Raw genomic sequence first — 15,602 nt, forward strand, 5'->3', positions numbered from 1 at the left:
TTCTCAGATTCCACCCTTTCACCGTTTTTTATATTCCCGGAGATCCGTAACTCTGATTGGGCTGAAATTTTAACACGATCTCTATCCGGATATTAGCTTTCTTGCGGCGAAAGAAGGGCATCAACCGCATTACGGGGTGGCCACGAGGGTCAGGGGCGCCCCCCTGCCTCGTGGCCCCCTCGGGCATCGTCTCACGTGGATTTTTCTTCCCAAAAATCATATATATTACAAAAAAATCTCCGTCAGTTATTATCCCGTTTGGACTCCGTTTGATATGGATATTCTGCGAAACAAAAAACATGCAACAAATAGGAACTGGCACTGGGCACTGGATCAATATGTTAGTCCCAAAAATAGTATAAAAAGTTGCCAAAAGTATATGAAAGTTGTATAATATTGGCATGGAACAATCAAAAATTATAGATACGATGGAGACGTATCATGGAGGAAGTGGGATTTCTAGCCCAACACATGTAGCTAATGGGATCGCGAAAAAGTGGTGGTGAGAACACTCAACTTCTATTTGTGGTGCTTCTCGAGTATCTAGTCTGTAGCTATGGGGTGAAAACCCTAGGCCTGACCCAAGTTGGTTATACCTGATAATGGCGATGCTTTTGCATCATTATCATGTTAAAGATATTGCTCGAATATGCTTAGGGATGCTCTTTAGGGTGAAAACCTAGAATCCAGGATCTGGTGGTTGAATTTGATGATATTGACGCTTAACATTGTTTCCTTCTTGAAGAGAGAGGGTAATCGACTTCCCAGTTGGCATAGACAGAAATTCCGTCCATGACCAAACGAATTGGGGCAAGTTGCATGTTTGTCCAAGTAATCCCCACGCCGCATGATGGATTTCTCCGAGGGCCAAGTTAGCAATGGCCGCATTGAACCTGTTGGTGTGTTACTAGTAGATGTTGTTCAAATTCTTATCTGCTGCCTCCTTAATGAGGTTAAAATTCTCGCCCACGATCACTGAGAAGTTTGAGCTATTAATCTTGGTTTTGATTTCCACCAAAAAGGCTATAGAAAGTGAGTGGATGACTCGAAAGACTCCCAAGATTTATGTGTGGCAATTGTCTTGATGGAAGAACTAAGAAAGAAACTCCCCAAGATCCAGCACGACACCTTACAGGACTATCTGCTGATGCCTAGTAGAAGGCCTCCTGAATGGCCATTAGCCAACACCCATTGCCAGTCATTTTTTTCAAGAGGATCAATGGTTCTGAACTCAAAGAAAGAAAAATCAATCTCGATGCTTTTGGAGAGCAATGCAATATATGTTCTCGCTAACAATATAAGCTTCAGTTGGGTTCGGCGCCCTGTATGGCCAAATCTCCGAATATTCTAGAAAAAAGTCTTCATTGAAGGATATTTCTTCTTCTAATATGCACCCCCTTGGTGCCGAGCAACTCTGGCTTGAATTTAAAGATAGCCTTGGGTGCGCTGGGACCCCCTTGGTCGCCTTCCACCAACGCAGAAGCCCCTTTTATGGTGGGAAGAGAAGTGAAGGCCGCCTTGACGGCCTCAGTTGCGACAATCTTTCGGTGAGCCGCCTCAGATAGCGCCGCTTGGGTGAGTTCTTGCGAGGATCAAGTCAATAGTACCCGACATACCCCGACATCCCCAACTAAAGTAATCCCACTACCCTAAATAAAAGAAGATATCTGCGAGTATTCTAAAGGTTTGAAAAATCCTATATGAATACTTTCTTTCCTTCACCTTTTTGGAGTATTCCGCTCAAACCTCATGCTTTCACTGCCTTTAAGAAGTTCGACACTTGTGTTTATCTTTCCTCTTCTATCTCCTTAAAAATAAATTCTTGCAAAATTTATGGAGTATGCACACAATCACGACCTGCTATTTCACGTTCAAAACGCTATAAAAAAACGTCAAAGAAATAACATTCAGTTCCTGCATTTATCCCACCTTGCATTCCAAAAAGGACCAAACAAATAAGTACGTATCCTTTCGCATGGGTGCATTGGATCACTTTATTTTGAAAGGCTACAAGATAGTTAAAAGTTTCAAAAAAAGTTGACTTTTTTTACATGGACATGTATAGATTTTATCTTAGTTTTTTTTGAGGCTACAAGATGATAGTTAAAAGTTTCAAAAAAAGCTGACTTTTTTTTTACATGGACATGTATAGATTTTATCTTAGTTTTTTTTTGAGACAAATAGATTTTCTCTTAGTACTACGAGATATTATACGCTGCACAAAAAGAAAAAATTCGGGCCCAAAACCACAAAAAATAAGCCCATATTTTGCATGCATTTCTTTTTCTCGTATAGTATATCTCACGTATAAACACCGTAGTATATTGATGAAACTTTTTGCCTTGTTTCCTTTCCTTCCGCCTTTCCTCTTGCGCGCTGCCTTTCTACCGCATCCTATACTCTTCCTTCGCGAGAGAGGGGGACGGGGACGGGCTGAAGGGCCACCGCCCGCGCCTCCGGTCCGCCGCCACCACCGTCGCTTCCGAGCCAAGTGTCGCGCGGGCGCGCTGTAGCCGCGGGGCGGACGGGAAGCGCCGTCTCCGTCGAGTTCATTAGCTGGCGAGGTTACCGCTGGCCGCTGCAGCGCCCCCTGCAGCTTGCTGCCGCCGCCAGCCGTGCATCTCCCTGCCGTGTGCGCCCCCGGCCGCCACTGGACACAGCTGGGGACACGCCGCAGCAAGGTCACCGCGGCCGACAGGTGAACGCCGCTCTTTGATCTACAAAACGCGTTTTCCAATCTAATCGAACGGTTTCTTGCGGATCTTGTTGTTACCATGTGCATTGAGCAAACCCTAGATGCTAAGGAAAACCAATTTGGGATTCCACTTGTGAATTCACGAAACAGTGCATTGGGGATTGGTTAATTTGATGTTTCCTTGGAGCGTCGATTACCGCCATCCAGCTTGGGGAAGTTGGTTCGCTAGATTTTGGGTCGGCTTCACGCCAATTAATTGTTCTTGTGATTATTATGTGCTTTCTTTCACCTATAGGCTATAGCTGTTTTGATGTTCTAGATGTCAAAGTTGGGTCTTTGGCTGACTATATGGTGTTTGCTGGCAACCGACCCAGTCAGTTTTGCTATGGAGTTCATCTTCGTCAGTTGTTCACGGAAACACCTATGGCCACTGGAAGCCATGTGCAGAATAACCTAGGGTATAGACAAATGATTCAAGAAGTTCAATATCGAGTGTGGAGGCTGCGTTTGATAATTAGATTACGCCCCTGCATATCCTCATTATGGATATTATATGTAGGTTCCTTATCCATCTACCATAGAATCCGTATCTGCTTCTGGCAATTCCCCATGCGTCTCACTAAGCAAGTAGGTCAATGATTATTGTAAGATTTGCTTTCTGTACACTATTTATTATGTATGTTGTGTGTATATTCATGGTGTTTGGCACTTGTGCATTATGTGTAAATATTGATAAGTAAGGTCCAATTATGTGCTTTTGTCAAGGTGTCAGGGCATGGGGCTTGGGAAAGTTTCCTCAGCACTGTGTTGCAGCATGTCCCGGTGGCAGTGAATGCACATGAGATATGAATGAGGTTTTGTTTGTGAGGAAACATTTTTTGTTATCTAGTAGTTTCTCCCTTAGATAATATGTTCTCTCTTGGGTTGAGTTCTTGGGGTCTTCCCCTATTTAAAGAAGAAATGACATTGCTTAAGGTTGAAGAAATAATAATTGATGTCCTTCCCTCTTAGTGCAATCTTTTCCTATGAGCACTCACAACTCTCTAGAGATATGTCCCTATTCCTAAGCTTTTTTTCCTATACCTGGTCGTGGTCTGTGGGATCATAGCACATAGCCAATGATGGCACATTTCTTATAACTCCTGTTATCAAGGTCAATAGTGCACTGTTGTACATACTCATGGTGAAAATCACCCAGTGCATATTTCATTTATCCATTCTAAATTTCTACTCCCTCCGTTCCGAATTACTTGTCTTAGAGTTGTCTAGATACGGAGGTATCTAGCACTAAAATGAGTCTAGATACATCCATATCTAGACAAATCCAAGACAAGTAATTCGGAACGGAGGGAGTAACTTCCACAGTTGCACTTAACATCATGTAGGTATTATCCTATCTTTTTTGGAGTTAGCATTCTTTTTTTGTTCCACACTGTTGTGGCCTAATAATTACTCTATGAGCATTTAATTACGTGCTCAGAATTTTTTTCTTATCTCTATTTTTGTTTTTTGCAATAAGATGTAGGACATTTTGCTCACCACGTCTTCCTTAGGGGTTTTGCCTTAAATCTGGTATGCTGATATAGCTACCATGGGTTTTCTATGATTCAATTGAGGCATGGAATTCTATTCCATTGTTTCATGTTGATATCTATTGTCCGTAAAATATGTTATAGCTTATATTAGATTGCTTTCTTATACTAGTATATGCCTGTACATGCAAAGCACCTTCTAGTCCAAAGTCCAAATGCACTCGCTTGAAACACCAAAAGTTATATAGGAAAACATATGGAAATGTCAACAATGTTGACATCCATAAATCCCAAAATTCTAACAGCATGGCCAATAACCCTCTGCATCAAGCTCTGAAACATCTCTTTCCCCTGTATTCTCAGATCTACTCCCTCCGTTTCTAAATATAAGTCTTTCTAGAGATTTCAACAAGTAACTACATACAAAGCAAAATGAGTGAATCTACACTCTAAAATATGTCTACATACATCCGTATATTGTAGTCCATTTGAAATGTCTAAAAAGACTTATATTTAGGAACGGAGGGAGTATCTATCTACCTTCCTGTCTTTCCTTTTTTGCAATTGCTATCCTTGTTCTGTGCAGTATACTCTTTGTTGTTTCCTGCAAACTCTATGTTTATTTTTGGTGATTGATTTGGTCCTGGGACACCCATGTCGTACATCTGAAGGTGAGTTAGTTGAGAGCCGTGCCTTAGGAAGCAGGGTCTATGATGATGGGGTTTGGTGAGGGTGGCAAGGAGCCGCCGAGCTCGCTGTGGGGATCGTCAAGGGATGATCGGATGATGCGCTCGCTGGTTGATGATTTTTCTTAAGTATAGATGAGGATAATTCCAGAATATTGTAGAGAGCACTGTTCAATTGGGACACTGTAGACGGGAATCCATGCAACCTAGACCATTTGATCGACAATGATCAACGGTTGATTTTGTGTCTCGATCCTAAGATTCAACATTTCAATACTGGTGCACTATATGGTACTCAACTGCAAAAACATCCTACATTTGTTTACTGAGGGAGTAGTATAGTTAGCATTGATATTGGTTTCAACTATCCTATGTTAATTTGTTTCATGAAGTATTTTGATAATGTTGTGCGTGTATTGTTTGATTGTTTCATCATGGTATATAGGTTATACATCCCCCCTCCCCCCTGGGGCAGCAATTTTGGATTTTCAGAAGTAACTATGATTATTGGCAGTTCGGAACTTAGATTTAAGAATAGTTATTGATGTTATGTTTTCCTTTAATAGGGCAATTCCCCTCTCAAGGAGGAAAGCACATATGTGAGTCAGAATCTTCTTGTTAAACGTGAACCAGGGACATGCAGATGGATGAAGTCATTGACGTGAGTTCTTTTCTTTTCCATAGTTTGCTTATAAAGATCACATATGTTCTCCAAGCACATATGCCCAATATTGTCTTGTTACTTGTCTTTTTTTGTTATGATTGAATTCTTTTCAAATTGTGTTGGGAAGTGATGTATTTGCATGCCAATACAAATGACATATTATATGTCTGTCTTTGATTTCGTATTCCAAATGTAATTTGTTGGAAATTATTTGATAACCAGCTTGTGTCAGAAGACGATATTGCCTCCTATGAGGAGACAAGTTCTGAAGATACTGTAGATGTAAGTCCGAAACACTGAATTTCTGTCGTATCATTTTCTTGCGTCAACACCATTGGTTACAATTAAAATGTGAAAGGATGTTTTTCCTCGGTCTAATTGGTTAATACTGTGGGTTTTAAGTCACCTGAATCATGGAATCTAATAGAAAATTATAGGTGAAAGTCTGTGACGTATGTGGAAATGTTGGTGAGGAGAAGAAGCTCGCTGTTTGCAGCAGATGCAATGATGGTGCTGTGCATATGTGAGAATTCTTTATACTATTCTCTTTTCTGTAATCCTAGCCAGTTAAGATTATTGTATGGTGTGCCATAATACTTGTTTACTTCTCCATAGTGTCTTATCTATTTTTTTCTCTCTACAGTTACTGTATGTTGGTAATGCTTCAAGAGGTTCCAGAGCGCAGGTGGTTGTGTGATGAGTGCCAAGCTGAGGTAGAAATTGAAATTGAAAAGAAGAAACTTGAGAAATCTCAAGCAAATTTTGTCATGGTTTCCATGGAGAATAAAGTGGATGCTGAAAAGGTGAGACATAAAGAATCAGAAGTAGATAATGTCACAAGTGGTTGTACATCTTCCATAAAGGAGGGCGACACTGGGTTGTGCATGCTAAACAAAGCTTCTCATGACAGTGAGACGATGTCCAATGATAGAAGCGGCATTTCTAATTTGAAGTCTTTAGATCTAGAGATACACATCTTGGGAATGCACGATAATTATGTTTCATCTGTTTCTAAGGCTAAAGACGGGTCTAATGTGGCTCGTGATAGTGAAAAAGTGGGACATAAAGAATCAGAAGTAGGCTATGTTTTTAAGGCGACGCCTTACCGCCTTAGGGAGGGGGGGGCGCTTTGGCGCCTAGGCGGGCGCTTTGGACGCCTAGGCGCCCAAAGCGGTCGATTTTCCAAAGCGGAGGGGGAGCGCTTCGACGCCTAGGCGTCGCCTTAGGGACGCTTTAAAAACATAGGAAGTAGGTAATGTCACAAGTGGTTGTACATCTTCCACAAAGGAGGGTGAAGTGGGTTGTGCATGCTAAACAAAGCTTCTCATGACTGTGAGCTGATGTCCAATGATAGAAGCAACATTTCTTATTTGAAGTCACTAGATAGAGAGATACACATCTTAGGAATGCATGATAATGATGTTTCATCTGTTTCTAAGGCTAAAGACGCGTCTAATGTGGCTCGTTGGAATAAAAGGTTAAACAGACAGAGCGAGGCCAATTTTTTAGAAGAGATCAAAGATGTGAGTTCTAAACTCTTGTGTTCTGTTTTATTTTTACCACTTATTCCAGGTCAAGGTCGCATGCAAAATGTGATGAAGGTGTTTCATCTTTCTCTGACCATAGTGAGTTTTGAATTATTTTTAAATGACAATAGGTGAAAGTATGCGACATTTGTGGAGATGTTGGTGAAGTGGAGAAGCTCACTGTTTGTGGTAGATGCAATGGTGCTGAACATGTGTAAGATTCTCTTTGCTCCATTGCTTTTTATGATGTTGGTTATTCTTGGTTGATGGTTGGCATATCACCGTGGTTAAGGTCAAATTATTGTTTTCTCATTCGGGTGTGTCTAGGGCACATCTAGATGTGCTCTAGTTATTGCACATCTAAGTGAGTGAATCAAGCATAAAGAGGAAAAGAAAAAAGAAAAATAAAATATCTGCACGAATCTCAATGAATGATCAATGACATAGGACTTAGATGTGCAATACTTATGGCACATCTAGATTTGCTTTAGCAAAACTGTTTTCATTTCTTTTGGCATGTAAACTGGAAGCTGAACGACTTATGTGGTGCACACTGATAAAGTAACAACTTACACAATCATTATGCTTTCCCACAATAGCAGTTACTAAACTTCTCAATTCATCATTTCTTTTGCATAATCTCTTCTCATAAAATGATGGTGTTTTTATTATGCTCTAAGGATGTTAACTCCTTTCTTTGTCCCAGTTATTGTATGCAGGTGATGATGGAAAAGGTTCCAGATGTCATGTGGTTGTGTGAAGCATGTCAAACTGAGGTAGAATTTGCAGAGGAAAGGACGGAACTAGAAAAATCCCAAGTAATGGTTGGTGCATGTAAATTAGAGTCCTTTGGAGGGCAAACGAATAAACCTGTGGATGATGCAAATAGCGGAAGTTATTTTGAGGATGAAATGGAGGCTGCACATGTGAGTAGTAAAAACTCAAACATGAGAAATCAATCCAACGGTATGACTACCAAGAGGATAGGAGACGATGCAACAATTACGTTACTGATTGGAAAAGATCTTTCTGAATCTGGTGGTGTATCCATGGAAGGTGACTCTGCAAAAAGAGCGCCGCTTTCGCGCAAAAATTCACTCAAGCTGGACACAGAGAAAGGAAAGGAACCTGCTAGGCCAATGCCAACACCATTGACATTGAATGCCCTGAAGAATCAGGCACCACCTCTTTGTGGTAATTTTTTATCATTATTTTCAACTAAGGAGCTTATACCTACAATCTAGAATGTTCAACTTCTCTTACAGTTGTGGGGACTGTCCCTGCGAGCTGCTATTGGGCAAAACTATAATCAGTAAGGTTTCCGCAGGTCCACTCCCGAAGTCCATTTCTTTCAAGAACTCAAAGGTCCCGAAGGTGAAACAACTGGTCACTGAAGTTCCTCAAAAGCCCAAAAATCTGAAGGAACCTATATCCTTAATTACAAAACAAGACGGGCCAGTGATCACACTTGCTAAGTCGACATCAGTCAAAAAGCTGAACTCTAGCGAGCCGGTAAGTAAAGGAAAGTCTTCCATCTTACTAGATGTTGAGGAACCAAGAATGATGAATTCAGTAATGACCCGAAATGTAACGAATAAGAGGGGCACTTCTATATCTGGATATCCCTCTGTTGCTGCATCAATGCTTGTGCCAGTTCCTTCGAAAGCAGAATCCGCAGCTCAGCATCTCAATAAACAAAATAAGATGGATAATTTAGGCATCGCTTATGGACAAGACGGTAGAAACTTTCCTGGTATATTCCCTTTTCCTTTCCTTTTCCTTTTAGACTTCTCTATTTCTGTGCTGTAGGAGTGTAGGTCATGTTTTTTATGGCATACTTTACAGTATAGGATAACTATACTTATTTCTTTCAGCACCTAGTGAACCAAAGAGACAGCTTGTAGCAAAAGTCCTGGGAAGCCTAACGTTAATTAGTGCTGAGACATCCTCAGGTCTGCTTTGTTCTGGTGCACAGATGAAGGGAATTCAAATCCCGGATACTTCACTGGTTGATAAAATAAAGAACCCACCTAGCTTGAAGCCAGGTACTTCTAGCAGCAGTTGCACAATGCATTGTCAACAATGTGATGAAGCGGGACATTCTACACAATTTTGTCCTGTTGGCAGATCTAGCTTGTTTGTAACAAAACCTTTGAGTGAGCAAACCAGTGACCGAACTGCCAGATGCAATAGAACATCTGAAGCTACTACTTTGACTGCTACTGAAGACATTTTGAAATCAGCATATCAATCTGAGCCAAGTCCAAAACGCCGCCGCTATCATAACCCATCATATAAGCCTATAAATGTATTATGTACCTCCATTAGTCATGAGGAAAGCAGTGAGCAGGATGTGAGAAATGGTATGCCTACTCCTAGTACTACAGCTTCTGTAGATTGTCACGAGCTAAAGTACAAAGAGCATCAGGCTGCATCTGCCATGGGAGGAAGATTTGTGGACAGCAGTTCAACTATGTTGAATGATTCGACGGACAAATCGCCAATCTTTTCACCTAGTGATGACAGAATAACTTCTAGTGTTCCAGAGTTGGCTTACATTTGGCAGTAATATTTCTACCTCTCTATCTCATATATATTTTGATGCTTATTCTAGATAAACTTGATTGCTACAGAGACCTGCCATCACCATTGAACTAATAAACCTAACAGGTGTAGTCAGGCCATCTTCAAAAGCAACTTTTGTGGAAACACCCTTTAGGTGAAATCCATGAGATTGAAACAGATGGATGTCTACAAATATCATAAGATGTCCGAACGTTTTTGACAAAATTGACACAAGATGCTTTTCGTATGTCACAAATTCCAAACCAAAATTTGATTGGCACTTGAAAAAAAGACAAATTTTCTCTATGAATAGTTACTCCCTCCGACCCTGAAGATAGGGCGTACAAGGCAAGGTCCAGCTGTTGTTTTCTTGCCCATACTACCCCTAATAATGCTTAGATGAATATTTAATGTCATGGGTGCATGCACCATGCATGGCCTGCAGTACCAGGTCGCTCGGTTTGATTGGTCAGATGGAGCCCTCGCAAAGGGGTATTTGGGGGAGATAGTCCAAAAAACTGCATGCACGCCCTCCTTTTAGCATTTTCTGGTAGAAAGATACATGCCTTGTTTTCATGATTGGAGGGAGTAACTCTCATTCTTTTGTTTATAATGAGCAACAAAAAAAAATCTTCTTTTTGTCGCTTTGCGTGGATCGAATTCGGACTTGAAGTTACAGGATAGATGCATCTTGTCTGAATGTTGTCAATTTTTATCAGTACTCTGGTTACTCTTTGGACCACCAGATGCAGATCTGATGTATCACGCCCAAAGGGGTGATTCATACAAATTGCTCCCCACATCTTCATGTTTCATACTTGGTTTTGTATCATCTCATGTGTGCTTGATAGTTGCAACTATCCATGACTGCAACAACTTGTATTTAAGTAATTGTTTTCATCATATGTGTTAAAATTTATTTTTGTTACTTATCTTTGAACAGAGGTTGTTTTGAAATATGGAGGACTGGACGGTCATCTAAGTTTTGTAAGGGCTTGCAAGGACACTTATCATGTTCTGCTTCACAAAAGGTTTTGGAAATAGCAAAGAAATTCCCTTCTAAAATCCGGCTTGAGCAACTTCCTCGCCGGAATATATGGCCCCCACAGTTCCATGGAAATGGCCTTTCGTATGACAGTATTGGTCTTTTTTTCTTTGCACAAGATATCCAGAGGTATTTCACTTGAAGCTTTTCTCTTTCATTATTATACTTCAATTGTTCGAAAAGGATATTAGTTGAACTGCACACAAACTTATAATTTAAATTGCTTATATTTTTGCCTACAGTTATGAGAGGCATTACAGTAAGTTAGTAGAATGGATGCTGAAAGGCGATTTGGCACTCAGAGGAAACATTGAAACAGCTGAATTGCTCATATTTCCTTCCAATATCCTGCCAAAAAGCTTTCAAAGTAAGAAGTCGCTCACCTATTCAAGTGATGCTTTTATCTGATCACAGTTTTACGCTGATAGATCTTACTTTTCCTTATTCTGCTTCAGGATGGAACATGTCCTATTATCTATGGGGTGTATTTAGAGTCAGAAGAAAAGATTCTAACCTTCCATATCATGTACCTACAAGAAAACATTGTAATTTCAATGGAAATCTCTTGGCCGTGGGTCGAAGAACTCATGCCCACGCTTCTTCTGGCCCCAGTTTCTATTACTCACCTACTTGTGAAGACTCTCCATCTATCATGCCCTTGGAAGCTAATCATGAGGGTTGCCCCAATGGTGAGAATTCTCTAGGTTAGCCTTTCTGTGGACGACCTTTAGAAGATCAGCATCATGATTCAGTTACAGCTAGCTTATCAACAAATAACAATAGCGCTATTAATGAATTTGTCACAGCTCCAACAAGAAAAAAGCAGGTGGGTGTTATAATTTAATTTGACGTGTTCCATTTTTTTCCTTCCAAGTGTTTTTTTTAAAAATCAATCACTTTACTGGATGCATTTGATTAAAGAATAAGATGACACCTGCCATTGTGTGTGTGGATGTCATGCTTGCCTGTTTACGCCATCTTGGCTATTGGCCTTTGCCTGCTACACATTTGTTTTATAAAAATATTAAAATATGATTGCTTGTATCAACTTAAATGTTTACTCTTGGCTATACGTATGCGGAAACATGTTTATTCAGAACATTAAGACAATGCGGGAGTGTTATCATAACAGTCAGTGGACATTTGTTTCATTTTTCTTGATTTTCATTGTCTAATTTATCTTGTTGAAAAAACAGGGAAAGAGAGGACAGCCGTCAACCATGACAATGCAGAGGACCTGTTGCGACCCAGTGTAGTTGACCTACAACGGCGACCGCAATCAGTATGTCGCTAATTGATATCATACGAACATCCACACAGACCAATCACGCACTTACATTGCTGGGACCAGATTGGTATACATGCATATATACGTGTGTATGAAGGAATTCTTTGCGAAGTTTGGGTACGCTTAATATGAGCGCTGAGCGGAACATGTTGCTTCTTCCCTTCTCGCCAACGAAAGCGGGAGCTCACCTAGGCGGAGTGCGCAAGCTGTAAGTGGGTGAAGCAGCACAAAGGTTGTAGAGGAGCAACTTCACTTTGCTGCTACAATATGTACTAACACAAGTGTTGAAGGAACAACTTTAACGTGCCGTGCTAAATATTGCTCTAGAGGCGAATGTAGGCTGATATGACAGCAAGAGTTCAATCCAGAACTCCTAGAGCATAAAATCTACTTCAAGATCTTAGATAAGAACAATAAGTTCTATTATAGGTAAGTGGGTACATAGTCTGGTTTTAAAGTAGAGGTGAGGATCTCTATTTATAGGGCTTTGGGAAGCCTTCACATACTTTTACTCTGGAACACTTTAGAAAATATTATTTAGGATTCATCTACTTATAACTAGAGAACTCTAGAAACAGTGAGTAGGGTAAAGAAATCAAAAGAAATACTACACTGGAGTGGGAGCATCTAGAAGTAGCCAAACAGATGCGGCATGTGTTTTCTTTCTTCTCATCCAGTGTTCCTCATCATTCTCCCCTAGTTGTTTGAACTCGCCCTCGAGTTATCTTCATAGAGCGCTTCTTTTGGATGATAGAGAGTCAAGTCTGCAACATTGAAAGTGTTGGAGATACCCATGCCATTTCGAGGATCTATTACATAAGCATTATCATTTATCTTCTTCACGATAGAGAAGGGCCCATACCTCTGCTGCCTAAGTTTTCCTTTAACATCTAAATGCATCTAAACGCAGCCTCTCTTTTAGGAGGTAGACCATCACCTTATCACTGACTTGGAATGATTTTGGCCTCCTTTCGCAATAAACAAGTTGTTTATATTTCTGATTTTGTGCTTTCAAAGCATCGTGAATCTCTTCAACTAACTCGGTGTAATTATCAGCAAAGGAAAATGCTAATTTTGAGTTTTCCCTTGATGGTAGCTTCACCAGGTCCACCACATGTGTTGGAACTTTAGTGTAGACAATGGAAAAAGGGCTCCTCGTGGATCTATGTTTGGAGTTATTGTAGGAGAACTCTGTAAGAGATAAGCCAAATCTCATCGCCCCTTTCTTTCTCCACAAATGCAATGGATCATATTACCCAAAAACTTTTCACTACTTTTGTTTGTCCATCTGTTTGTGCATGAGCAGTGCTAGAATATTTCAATTCAGTGTTGAATTGCTTCCATAAAGTGAGCCAAAATGCATCAAGAAACTTGCTATCACGGTTTGAGACGATGAACCTTGGAACTCCATGAAGTCTAACCACTTCTCGAAAGAATAGGCTTGCCACATGATGAGCATCCTTTGTCTTGCGGCATGGGATGAAATGAGCCATTTTAGAGAATCTGTCCACGGCCACAAACACACCATTCCCTCATCTTGCTCTTGGCAAGCGTGTGACGCCCTTGATTCAAACATGTACGATCAAGATCAGGAACTCATGGAAAGATATCACAACACAACTCTAAAAATAAAATAAGTCATACAAGCATCATATTACAAGCTAGGGGCCTCGAGGGCTCGAATACAAGAGCTCGATCATAGACGAGTCGGCGGAAACAATAATATCCGAGTATAGACATAAGTTAAACAAGTTGCCATAAGATTGCTAGCACAAACTGGGATACAGATTGAAAGAGGCGCAAGCCTCATGCCCGAGATCCTCCTAAACTACTCCTGGTCGTCGTCGGCGGCCCGCACATAGTAGTAGTGAAAGTGCTAGTTATCGACTAGAGGGGGGGTGAATAGGCGATTTTCTATGAAAGTCTTCAAAACATGGAAGTTTCGAAGACAAACGATAGAAACCAATCTATTACCATGCATCGAAAGGTAGACTACACTAAGCAAGCCATAGTCAAGTATTCAATGAGATGAAAGCAAAAGGACTAATAGCAGCTAGGCAGTATAGACCAGAATGGAATATAGTATGAAGCCAATCAGAACAGCAGTCACACAGTAAAGACAAATAGAGAATGCAGACAGGCAATGACTTCACAAGGACTAATCTGAAAGTAAAGAGATGGGAAGGATGGAACCAATGGTTCGTTGAAGACAATGATTTGTTGGACCAGTTTCAGTTGTTGTGACAACTGTACGTCTGGTTAGGGAGGCTGAGATTCAACTCAGAAGACCACATCTTCACCTTATTCCCCTTGACCACCCAGTCCTCGCCCAATCACTCTGGTAAGTCTTCAAGGTAGACTTCCAAACCTTCACAGACTTCGTTCACCGGCGATCCACAATGACTCTTGGATGCTCAGAACGCGATGCCTAACCGGCTGGAGGATTCACAGTCCTCAAGTGTAATAAGTCTTCAGATCACACAGACAAGAAGACTTCAGTTATGCCTAACACTCTTTGGCTCTGGGTGTTTAGGGCTTTGTCCTCGCAAGGAATTCTCTCTCAAAGGCTTTGAGGTGGGTTGCTCTCAAACGACAAAAGCCGTACACTAACTCTGAGCAGCCAACCGTTTATGGTTGTAGGGGGGCTATTTATAGCCACTAGGCAACCCGACCTGATTTGTCCGAAATGACCCTGGGTCACTAAGGAACTGACACGTGTTCCAACAGTCAGATTTCAAACACACACGACAACTTTACTTGGGCTACAAGCAAAGCTGCCTTATCCAGCTCTGGATAAGATTTGCTCTCATTGTCTTCGCTCGAAGACATAGGATTTTGGTTAAGCATCACTTCAGTCATTCTGACTGGTTCACTTGGACCCCACTTAACAGTACAGTGGTTCCTATGACTCAACAAAGAAGAAAAAGAACGACGAAACAACTAAGTCTTCGTGCTCCATAGTCTTCACGCAATGTCTTCTCTTGCCATAGTCTTCAATGTGAATGTCTTCAGATACCACCTTTGACTTCAATGTCTTCATGCATTCTTAGGGGTCATCTCTGGTAGAAAAACCGAATCAATGAGGGACTTCTACCTGTGTTATCCTGCAATTCTCACAAACACATTAGTCCCTCAACCAGGTTTGTCGTCGATACTCCAAAACCAACTAGGGGTGGCACTAGATGCACTTACAATCTCCCCCTTTTTGGTGATTGATGACAAACTGGTTGAAGTTTTCAACGGGGAATAAAATATGTGAAATTGTAAAGGATAGGGTATTGTCTTCATAAGTGGCAAAGGCTCCCCCTGAAGATGTGCATATAAGTAATTTGCTTTTGGAATGCAAATGCACATGGCAGGTTGTACTTGTGGAGATCCTCTTCAACTTATGATGACAATTCATCATGCATGCTTTGATGTAACGAAGATAATGACATGCATAATGAAAAATGGACGTCTGCAAAATGACCTAAGTGCGGAAGTTATCATCGCACATGCGGAATTTATCATCGCATTACTGAATAGCAAATAAGTAGCAGACGACCATCGAGTTTAAGTGTTACAACTCAAAGAACCAAATGTATCGGAAAGCGAGAGTTGT

General features: G+C 40.9%; 1 pseudogene; it reads left to right on the forward strand.

Annotated features, from left to right (window-relative positions):
• The first annotated feature begins 2,350 nt into the window (after positions 1–2,350).
• Positions 2,351–12,308, forward strand: LOC125510091 (annotated as a pseudogene).
• Positions 12,309–15,602: the final 3,294 nt, after the last annotated feature.

The sequence above is a fragment of the Triticum urartu genome, chromosome 5 (genome assembly GCF_003073215.2).
Source record: "Triticum urartu cultivar G1812 chromosome 5, Tu2.1, whole genome shotgun sequence".
Taxonomy (NCBI): domain Eukaryota; kingdom Viridiplantae; phylum Streptophyta; class Magnoliopsida; order Poales; family Poaceae; genus Triticum; species Triticum urartu.